The 10033-nt window shown below is 39.4% G+C and overlaps 1 pseudogene; it reads right to left on the minus strand.

Moving 5' to 3' along the window:
* Positions 1-1285: 1285 nt before the first annotated feature.
* LOC118759302 (U6 spliceosomal RNA) lies at positions 1286-1382 on the minus strand (annotated as a pseudogene).
* Between the last annotated feature and the right edge of the window lie 8651 nt (positions 1383-10033).

Genomic DNA, 10033 nt, shown 5'->3' on the forward strand with positions numbered 1-10033 from the left:
TGATTTGGAGAAGTATGTTATGTGTTTTTCTAGGAATGGTTTTACAATGCAGTCACTGCTGGTCAAGGGCAAGATTCTTGCAGAGCACTGGTTGGTACTTCTTTCCTCAGGTTAGCTGTCCTTGATTTCCCTCCCTTGGTGATTTCTTCTTGCTAGATTCCTCCTTGTTGATTTCTTTCCTATGCTAGAACTTTTGTCAAAAATTGAGTACTAAAGTGTATACTGCTAAGGCTTAACTAGGTGATGTGTTATTTTGGCTACTTTAGCTGATGCAAGAACCTGGCAGTCATGTGAAAAGCAAATCTGTTATTTTACAAAAAATGATAGTGAAGATTCCAGTTAGGACCATGTATAAGCAGTACATGTTTCTGAACATTTACTTGGCTAATCTCTTAAAACTTAGAATTTAGAGAATGTATAATGTTAAATTTTGCACCTATTTTGGACTCATTTGTTTACAGGAAATGCAAGTGTGTGAGATTGCTCATTAATCAAAACAAGGCTTTCATCTATTTAATAAAGGATTTTAAGAATTTCTAAGCAGATCTGGCATGATAACCTTGTGGCTAAATCCTCGCCTTGCACACCTGGGATCCCATATGGGTGCCAATTTGTTTCCCGGCTGCTTCTCTTCCCTTCCAGCTCCCTGCTTGTAGCCTGGGAAAGCAGAAGACAGCACAAAACCTTGGGACCTGGAACCCATGTGGGATACCCTGAAGAAGTTCCTGGCTTCTGGCCTCAGATCAGCTAAATTCCAGCTGTTGTAGCCACTTGCAGTGAACCAGCAGATGGAAGATGTTTCTCCCTGTTTCGCCTTTTCTCTGTATTTCTGCCTTTCCAATAAAAATAAATAAATATTAAAAATAATTTCTGAGCATGTATTTGCATAACCAAACAGCATGTGAAATGTAAAAAAGAATCAAATCATGAATAAAGACTTGGGATTCTCACAAGAAATGCAAATCCACTATGACAAAATATGGATCAAGAAGACAAATACAGACAGGGCCTATGCAGAATGAAAATGAATGGAAATCCAAGAAATGAAGGCGAAAAACAGAGGATTCAAAACTGTCAGTTCTACAATACATGATATTTGCAATCATTAAAAACAGTAAGTACATTCGTTACTGTCATTGTGAAAAAGCTTAGATTGGCACACTAGTGGACACTACCATACTTTTTGGGAGTTGTTTTCATTAGATACAAATGAGAAATCTGGAAGAATAGAAGAGGGTCGATGAGTACAGCTAGCAAAGATGTCTGCGCCAGTGGGACCGAGCTCAAACCACTGCCTGTAATTTGCGTGTCATCCTTGTGCAGGGGCCTTGCTAATCTCTGTATCGTTCCAAGTTTAGTACACGTGCTGCCGAAGCGAGCGCTACTGCCTGTAACTGGATAGTGGAAAACTGCATGTTTCTCTCCAAACTTTAATCATGAAACTCGTAAAGTGTTGTACATGAGAAAAAGGATATTGTCAATCATGTTTTCCATCAAATATACGAACAAGCAAATAAAACACGTTAAAATCTTGCCAACAACAGTAAAAATATTCTAGAAAACTGTAAGTTATGTCAGGAGAAGTAACTTCACATTTTTCCAAGTTACTACAAGTTCTTTCTTGGGTGAAGCTGGGTCTGCATCAATAAGCATTTTAACATGTTGGTGGAATGCTTATTGTTAATGTTATTAGAACTATTAGCTGTTCTAAATTATATGATTCTATAGATACGTTGGCATATTGCTCATTTAATCATCATATTATGGTGGGAGGTGCAATTTGTATTCACATTCATTCACTCAGTAAATAAATATTTATTTGTTATTACGATTCATAGTATTGCTAGCCACCCTTCTTGAGTCCATGGGACAGAAATTTTGGTTTCTTGGTGCTTTATTAACAAATACAGGGCAATGAACAAATAGTCCAGTAGAATAATGGGGGTGGGCCCAGCGGCATGGCCTAGCGGCTAAAGTCCTCGCCTTGAACGCCCTGGGATCCCATATGGGCTCTGGTCCTAATCCCGGCAGCTCCACTTCCCATCCAGCTCCCTGCTTGTGGCCTGGGAAAGCAGTCGAGGACGGCCCACAGCTTTGGGACCCTGCACCCACGTGGGAGTCCTGGAAGAAGTTCCTGGTTCCCAGTATTGGATCGGCGCGCACCGGCCCGTTGCGGCTCACTTGGGGAGTGAAACATCAGATGGAAGATCTTCCTCTCTGTCTCTCTTCCTCTCTGAATATCCGGCTTTCCAATAATAATAAATCTTTAAAAAAAAAAAAAAAGAATAATGGGGGTAATGAATGCCAGGCAGAATGTCAAGCTATACAGGGAGGTGATAGAAAGTGACAGAAAGGACCACTGTAGACAAACTAGTCTGGAAGTACCTCTTTGTGGAGAAAACATTGCAAACACATGCGCACACAAACACACAGATTCTGTGAGAGATAACAAAAACTCAGAAAAGGGTAGATACCTTGCTAAGGGTTCATTTTAAAGCAATGGACTTCGCAGCTTCTGAGTTCAGAGACACTTATGTGGCTACCTAGAGGGCAATTTCAATGCAGTTCCCCAGTTCCTGGAATTTGATTCACCAAAGTCAGAGCTTGGGCCCAGTTGCAGTTTTGATATTGCTAGTGTGGTGTGGTTAGGATGTAATTCCTTGACAAATGAAAGAGCATGTCTTTGATCAGAAGAGATTAAAAAAACAACTGGAAAATGTTTTGCTATGCTTTGCTGTGTGAAAATAATGACAGAGCGGCAAGTTAGGGAGCAGTGCTGTTCACTGATAAGCACTCATGAAACGTTGCTTGATGATGAACTTGCAAAAGGTCCAGATTATTTGAGAACAGTTCACTTTGTGTCCTTAGCCCAAGTCCCCTATAATAAAGTTAACAGCAGTGGAAACACACCTTCCCCTTTAATTTCCTCTTGTTTATTTTCCTGTTCTGCCTTGGTTACTGCTGGAAAGGAATGCAAAGATCTGGTCCAGTTTTCATCTACCAGCTCACTTCTGTGTGTAACCAGGCGCCCTGTGATGGATCGTGCCTGGCTGATCCCACAGCACCTGTGGACAGACTCAGTTTAATCTCTTTCTTTCTTCATCCAGGGTTGAGAACTGGGGAGTGCTTGTGTTCATAACCAAGAGAAGGTGTATGCTATTGAAAAGAGCCTGGTTCTAAGACAAGCCCCAGAAGAAATGCCTGGCTCTTATGTGTGCAAAACACCCACCTTCACGTTGATACAGATTTGAGTAAATCTCTGAAGTCACAATGGATTCATGAAATTGGGACATGTACATTCACATGCTCGTGCGTGCTTTGCTCAAGCACTCACTGAACTGCGTGTACTCAGCTCAGGAGACAGGGCACAGAATCTCCCAGAAGAGACAGACATGACGCCGTGGTGTCACAGAGTGGTCAAGAGCCACAAACAACCCAGGCAGATAAGAGAGAGAGTGGCTATGGGGGTGTCTGGAAAGTCTTCGCAGGGAGGTACTTTGGAATATGAACTTTCAAGATGAATAGAATATTGCAAGAGTGGGAGTGGGAAGAAAAGATGAACAATGTCTAAAACAGAGAAGAGCGCGTCCAAAGACAGACTTTAGAAATGTTCTATTAGAAACAGCATAGGGAATCAGGACAACCTGCAGGGAAATGGAGCAAGGAAGGTCAGAGAGGAGACAGGGCCTGATGAAGGGCCTGGGCTTTTCCTTTCCCTCTGTAGTGTGGGACATCGATTTTAGGAAGAGAAAGGACTTTCAAGAATAGCTGGTTGACAAAGAACCTGAGATTCAGATGCAGACCTGATTAAACTAGGTTTCAGAAAATGAAATACGAGTTAAGATTTGTTGTCGATTGAGCATCTCTTGAAGGCTTTTTGTTGAAGTGGAGTAGGTATGTTGATCCACACCCGGTTTGCTTCAGAGGTGTGCGGATGTGCAGAATGATAAACACAGGTTGTAAGGGCATCATACTCTTCCCATCACAAGACGTTGGGTCTGTCACTGAGTTTACTACAGAGCATTAAGATTAATGCTTTGGACACTCACCCACACCACACAGGTGGGAGTATAAAATGGAACGTTTCTTCTGAAGGGCAATTTGACAATTTCAAACAGCCTATGAAATCTGAACAGCTTTGACCTCAAATTCCTTTTGAAAGAAATTCTCCCAAGAGAACAGCCAGAGATATAGCGGTAGTACATTCATTGCAGTACTGTTAATAATCTAAGAAAAAATGAAGATAAACTACAAGTTTATAATAAAATGAGTATAGCACAGTGGTGTGCTCTGTAAATGTTTAAATGACTAAATGGAAGTCCACTTGTGTATGTGGAAATGTATGCATGACCCAATTCTTGTAATGATTAGATGTATTCTATTTATATTTCTGTATTTAAAAGATCTGGAGAAATAAATAGCAAGTTATTAAGAGTGGCCACAGATAAATAGGCTAGCTTCATTTCTATTATTTATTTATTTATTTATTTATTTATTTATTTATTTATATAATGTCTGGATAATTTTTGTTTATCAATAAGTATGGATCACTAGAGTACTTGTGTAATATAAAGATATGCTGTATTATATCGCTACTTGTATACAGACTGGCTGACTGTTCACCAGGCCTATCCAGGACCACTTGGACAACAACTAGCAGGGAAATAGCAAGCTTTGGGACTACGTATTATGGTTGGGAAATTGCCTTGTGTAGGCTGTGTCTGTGATGGGAAAGATAAGCTAGGCTTTCTCCACTCTTCTTGAAAAGCACAAGTCTTTAGCTTAAAATGATTGGCCAATTTCCAGAACTCTAATTTGTTTTAGTAATTGGATGGTGCAATAAATTGGGTCACAGCACCTGCTACTTCTTAAATCACGTATGCCGTGGAGAAGTTACATGCAGACACTCGAATTCCCTTTCCTACTCCTGCATGCATAGAGTGATTTGCAGTTAAAGCAGTCCTTAAAAAAGAGATGATATTCTAGCTTTGTCCAATATTTTGACTTTGATGCACAAATGGGTGTCACCCAAAGGTTGTAATTTTAATTCTAACACTTCAGAAAGGTTGTGAATCTTGGAATTCATGAAGATGGTGTCCTGTGAGGATGATTCCTAGGTCCTTTGCCTATATTTGAAGCAGAAAAGAAAATATGTTTAGTGTATCTTGCACTTTTTTTCCCTTACTCGGGTATTGGAGATCTACTTTCATTAGTCCAGTTCTGGCCCAGATTGCCTTCTTTTGTGCATGTCCCATGTCATTCTCATCTGCAATGCTCTATCTACAGTGAGGTACCTGCTTCCTTCTTAGGTCTTTCTCAGAGAGTCTTTGCTTACAGCAGAATAAGAATTGAGATATTACTTATTCTGCTTTCCTATTTTTCCTCCTTCTTTGATGCAGATGAGTAAAAAGGGTGATTGCATCTTCTTTGGCTGGATGCCTTTTCAGGGCAGAGAAGAGAATCCTCCAGCATGTTATAAAATATTGAGCTTATTCATACAGCACAGTGCAGAAATACGGACTTGTGCTTTGTTGTTCGGGTTCCTATAAAGGGCAGAGGCTGCAATAAAGTCTGAGAAGCCAGGTAGCCCACCCCTGACTGTTAGGAGATTTGAGACAGATTCAAGTTGATGAAAAGAAAACAATGTTTCTGATTCTGATGTCACTGGCTCTGAGTCCATCAGATACAGTTTTTTAGAAGAGTGTTCCCCATCAATATTCTCTCAACACGACGCTTATGGTCATATAGATTTCTGACTCTCTGGCTCTAAGAGGAGATTGATTGGACAGCTGCATTCCCTCTGTGAGGATTAGTAAGTTTTGGGCCAGAAGCTGAAATTTCAAGGGCCGTGGTTATTGATGGGGTTTGCAGCCTCTTTGTGTGGGAAAAGTCATATCCAGTTTGGAGCTAAGAATAGACAATCCATTTTTATAGCATCATGAGATTTCTTATATCACTTTATTAAGCATCATATATTGCTGCTATGGCAGTTCCAGCTGTAATTGTTTTCCTATGGTTAGAAGCCGGTAATCTACTTTTATTTGCACTACCAAAACACCAAACCTTATTTCTTGGCTTGTGTCGTGCTTTCTGAGGTTGTGATGCTATAATGTCACTGTGCCTAAGTAACTGTGAGTCAGGGTCTGTAATTATTGCTTATGCATCAAATTGGGCTATCAGTGCAAGCTCGTCATGAGTATGTCACAGCATGAAAAGGTACACAGTCAACGAACTATGGAAAAGCAAGAAAGCCGTGGTTTATGACATCAGATCTGTGGTACTGGGAAAGCTAAACAGTCAAAGGCAACTATAATATCAAAATAAGATATGAATTAATAAGAGTTAGAAACAAATTATAAGGCATATGAACATTTTATTTCCAAAGGCTCATATTCCCCTGTGGATAAAGACTTGTATGGAGTAATGGGTAGGATAGGCACAATTTGAAGAATTTGGAGGAGTACAATGAATTCCCGGGGAATTGATTTTTAAGTTATCCAACAAGCAATCCGTCGTGGCATATTCTTTCATCCTATCTTAAGATTCAGCTTGAGGTAATGTGGAGTAAGGTCACATTATGATCCATTCATTCTTTTTTTCATCCTGGTCTTCAGTATTCTAACAGTACATAGCAGCAAAGTTGGTGTCATGCTGAGAGGAAGAGAGAGTGGGTCGAGAGTCAGTGTCCCCAGGTCTGTGAGATATCCATTCCTGGCTATCTGCTGTAATTTTAATGCATGTCACTTTCAAAAACATGTATGTGAACCTGAAATACAATATCATAGTATTAAGATGTGGAGTTCTGTAGGCAACAAATAGACGGATTTTTTAAATCCAGTCTACTAATCTATGATGTTTAATTGATGGGTGTAAGTTTTTTGCATTCAGGTTTAATCTGAATAGCTGGTAATTTGGTTCTATCACTTTGACAATGGGTTGTTCATTTTTTGATTTAGTCTGTTTTTATTCGGCTGAGATGTTCATATTTGCCTTTGTTTTTGGTGAGTGCTATTTCTTTTCTCTGTCAAGAGAACATCTTTAAGATCATGGAAATTATATCTGATGGATTTTGATGTTTTTGGTTTTATTTTCATTTCTTCAAAACAGTTTTTTTTTCTCATTAAATTCTTCACTGACTCATAGGTCATACAGTAGCATCATTTTCTTCAAGAAGGTTCTTGATTTTCTTTTTCATTTCTTCAGTGACACATTAGTCATTCGGTAGCATGCTATTTATCTTCATGGCCTTGTAAATTTCTATTTTTCTTTTGGTTGTTGATTTTGTTTTGTGGTGTTTCATTTAAGGGGATGTGTAGTAACTGTGTAATGGAGATTGTCATATCCAAATGTGAGGGTACAATGCAGCATGCATCTCTACTTCCAGATCAAAGATGGACTCCCAATGAAACTGTTTACTATATCTTGACAACAGGATGCTGGACTGTACCATTGTCCATGCCCATAATGTTGGATTTATGACTGTTTATGAAAAACTGTACTATTATAATAATATAGGGGAAATCAGTGGGGGGGGGGAGAGATTTGAGGAGGGGATAAGGGAAATCCCAGAACACATGGAACTGTATCATAAAATAATAATAATAATAAATGGGGGAAAGAAGATGTGGAGTCTTTAGGATTTGGTTAAATTTGGGGACTCTGCTCTGCTTAATGGAATTATCACTGTCTGAAAAGACTTCATGTTACTAACTAGGTCTTTTTCACCCTTCTTCCTTATGCAACATGAGAATATGTTCTTTATCGCTTCTGCCCTGTGAGGATACAGCAATAAGACTCAGTCTTGAAGTACTTTTAACACTTATAAGACACTGCATCTGCCAGCAGCTTGATCTTAGATTTACTAGCTCTCAGAAATTTAAGGAATACACCTCTGCTTTAAAAATTACCCTACATTCATATTTTGTTCTGGCAGTCTGTTATGGCTTGGATATAATTTAACCCTCAAATTCCTGCAGGGTCTTACTTAACTTTCAGTCAAATGTTAGTGCTGCTGAATGGGCCTACACTTTTTTTGGATTTATTTATTTAGTTATATTTTTGAAAGAGTTTTACAAGGAGAAGGCAATACAGAGAGAAAGATCTTTCATCTGCTGGTTCACTCCCCAAGTGGCCAAAATGGCTGGAGCTCATCTGATCGGAAGATAGAAACTGGGAACTCTTTCTGGGTCTCCCACACAGTGCAGGGTCCCAAGGGTTTGGACTATCCTCGGCTGAAGGAGTTATATGGGAAGTAGAGCAGCCAGGATATGAACTGGTGCCCATATGGGATCCTGGTGAATGTAAAGTGAGGACTTAGCTATTGTGCCAGGCCCAGTGGGTATACACTTGATCCAACTATGGTATTTAGGAATTGGGTCTAATAGGAGATCCTTGAGGACTTGCCCACAGAAAGTGGTTCTTACCAAAAGGCTCAGTTCCTGTCTTTGCTTCCTGGTTGCTCTGTGCTCTCTCCATTGCGCATGCTCCATTGTTGTCAGCCACCATTATCACACAGGCTAGACCAATGGGCCACCTGATCTTGGATTTGCACTTACAAAACTGTGAGTTAAATGACACTCTTCTTTTTTGAAAGTTAGCTGCCTTTGGTGTGATAACAAAAAGCTGGCTAATACACAGGACAGTCAAAGATAGCATCAAACATGAGAAAACTATGAGGCGGAGAACGTGGGAAACACAGTTATCCATAGAAATGTGCCTTCCATACAGGAGTTCTCAATGAGGCTGTAGCAAAATCAGGAAGGCACCCTGATGGAGAAGGTCTCATACTGCCAAGCTGTACTGCTGTACCACAATCTGAATGCAATGGTTGCTACTTACTGAGTGTTTTTAGCTTTCAAGTATTTACAATGCTTAGTCTTACTCAGGTCACTACACATGGAAGGGGTACCATTGCTATCCCTATTTCATGAATAAGGAAACTTTGTCAGAAAAGTTAAGCAAATTGGCCAAGATTGCTAGTAGTTAGGGTATGATTTTGGATGCACAGTGCTGAATACTTGTACCCAACTGACTGATTGCAGGAGAACTAAGCAGAATGTGTATGCAGAATATCTGTCAGTGCCCTCAACAGCCTCACGGGCAATAGAAACATTGCTTTGTTTGTTTGCATCAGAACAACAACTAATGAACTACATTAAGCCAAAGCAAGGACTAAACTCACAGCATTCATTTCTCCAATTTCTCTCGATATTTTTTCTGTTATCCTTTTCCTTCATCTGTGGCTAGGCAATGGCACCTAAAAAAGCATCAGTAATGAATTAAAATAGCTTTGTGATGGAAAAACCATTGACAGCCTGTAATAGTAACATTCTCATAAATAACTTGCCTGGAGTTGACTGAAGAAAGCAAATGAAACATTCTGCAGCATGTTTTATTTTGATGAAATCATTTTTGAAAAATAAATAAGCCAATAAGCTACGATGTTGACTGCTGGTTGCATGTCCTGAATTACCGCACTGTAATAATTACTTACCCATAAAGAAGCATGAGCTTGCATTCTAAATATGCCCCAATTCTTCAACTTCCTAGAGAAGTAAAGTTGAACCTGTGTTTTTAATGGTTATTTTCAAGTTTATATCCAATCCCAGATCCCACTCTCATTACTAAAAAAGAGAACACTTCTAAAAAAGCCTTTACATTTATATCTCTAACTCCAAAGAAACTATATCCAAATTCTTTGGAGTTCATACAGACTTAAGCGTTATACCATCCTAATGTTGGTGTCCACTATGCTTCATAAGACAAAGAATCTGCTGAAGATACACACAACATTCAGGAAAAAAACATTTATGCCATGCTGAAAGGGGCTAGGTACACATGATGCAATGCAAAATGTATTCATCCTTGTTGAAAATAAGGGTCCTCCTACCTCAAATGCTGGTCTCAGCCATTGCTATTTTTCCTTTTCTTTTGTTACTGCAACATCTTGATTCAGGCAATTTGATATTAGAGTATTTTGATTTGCTTAAAAAATAACTCAGCAAATGTTCATATTTTAGAAAGTTATAAGGAG

Source organism: Ochotona princeps, chromosome 6, assembly GCF_030435755.1.
Source record: "Ochotona princeps isolate mOchPri1 chromosome 6, mOchPri1.hap1, whole genome shotgun sequence".
Lineage (NCBI taxonomy): Eukaryota > Metazoa > Chordata > Mammalia > Lagomorpha > Ochotonidae > Ochotona > Ochotona princeps.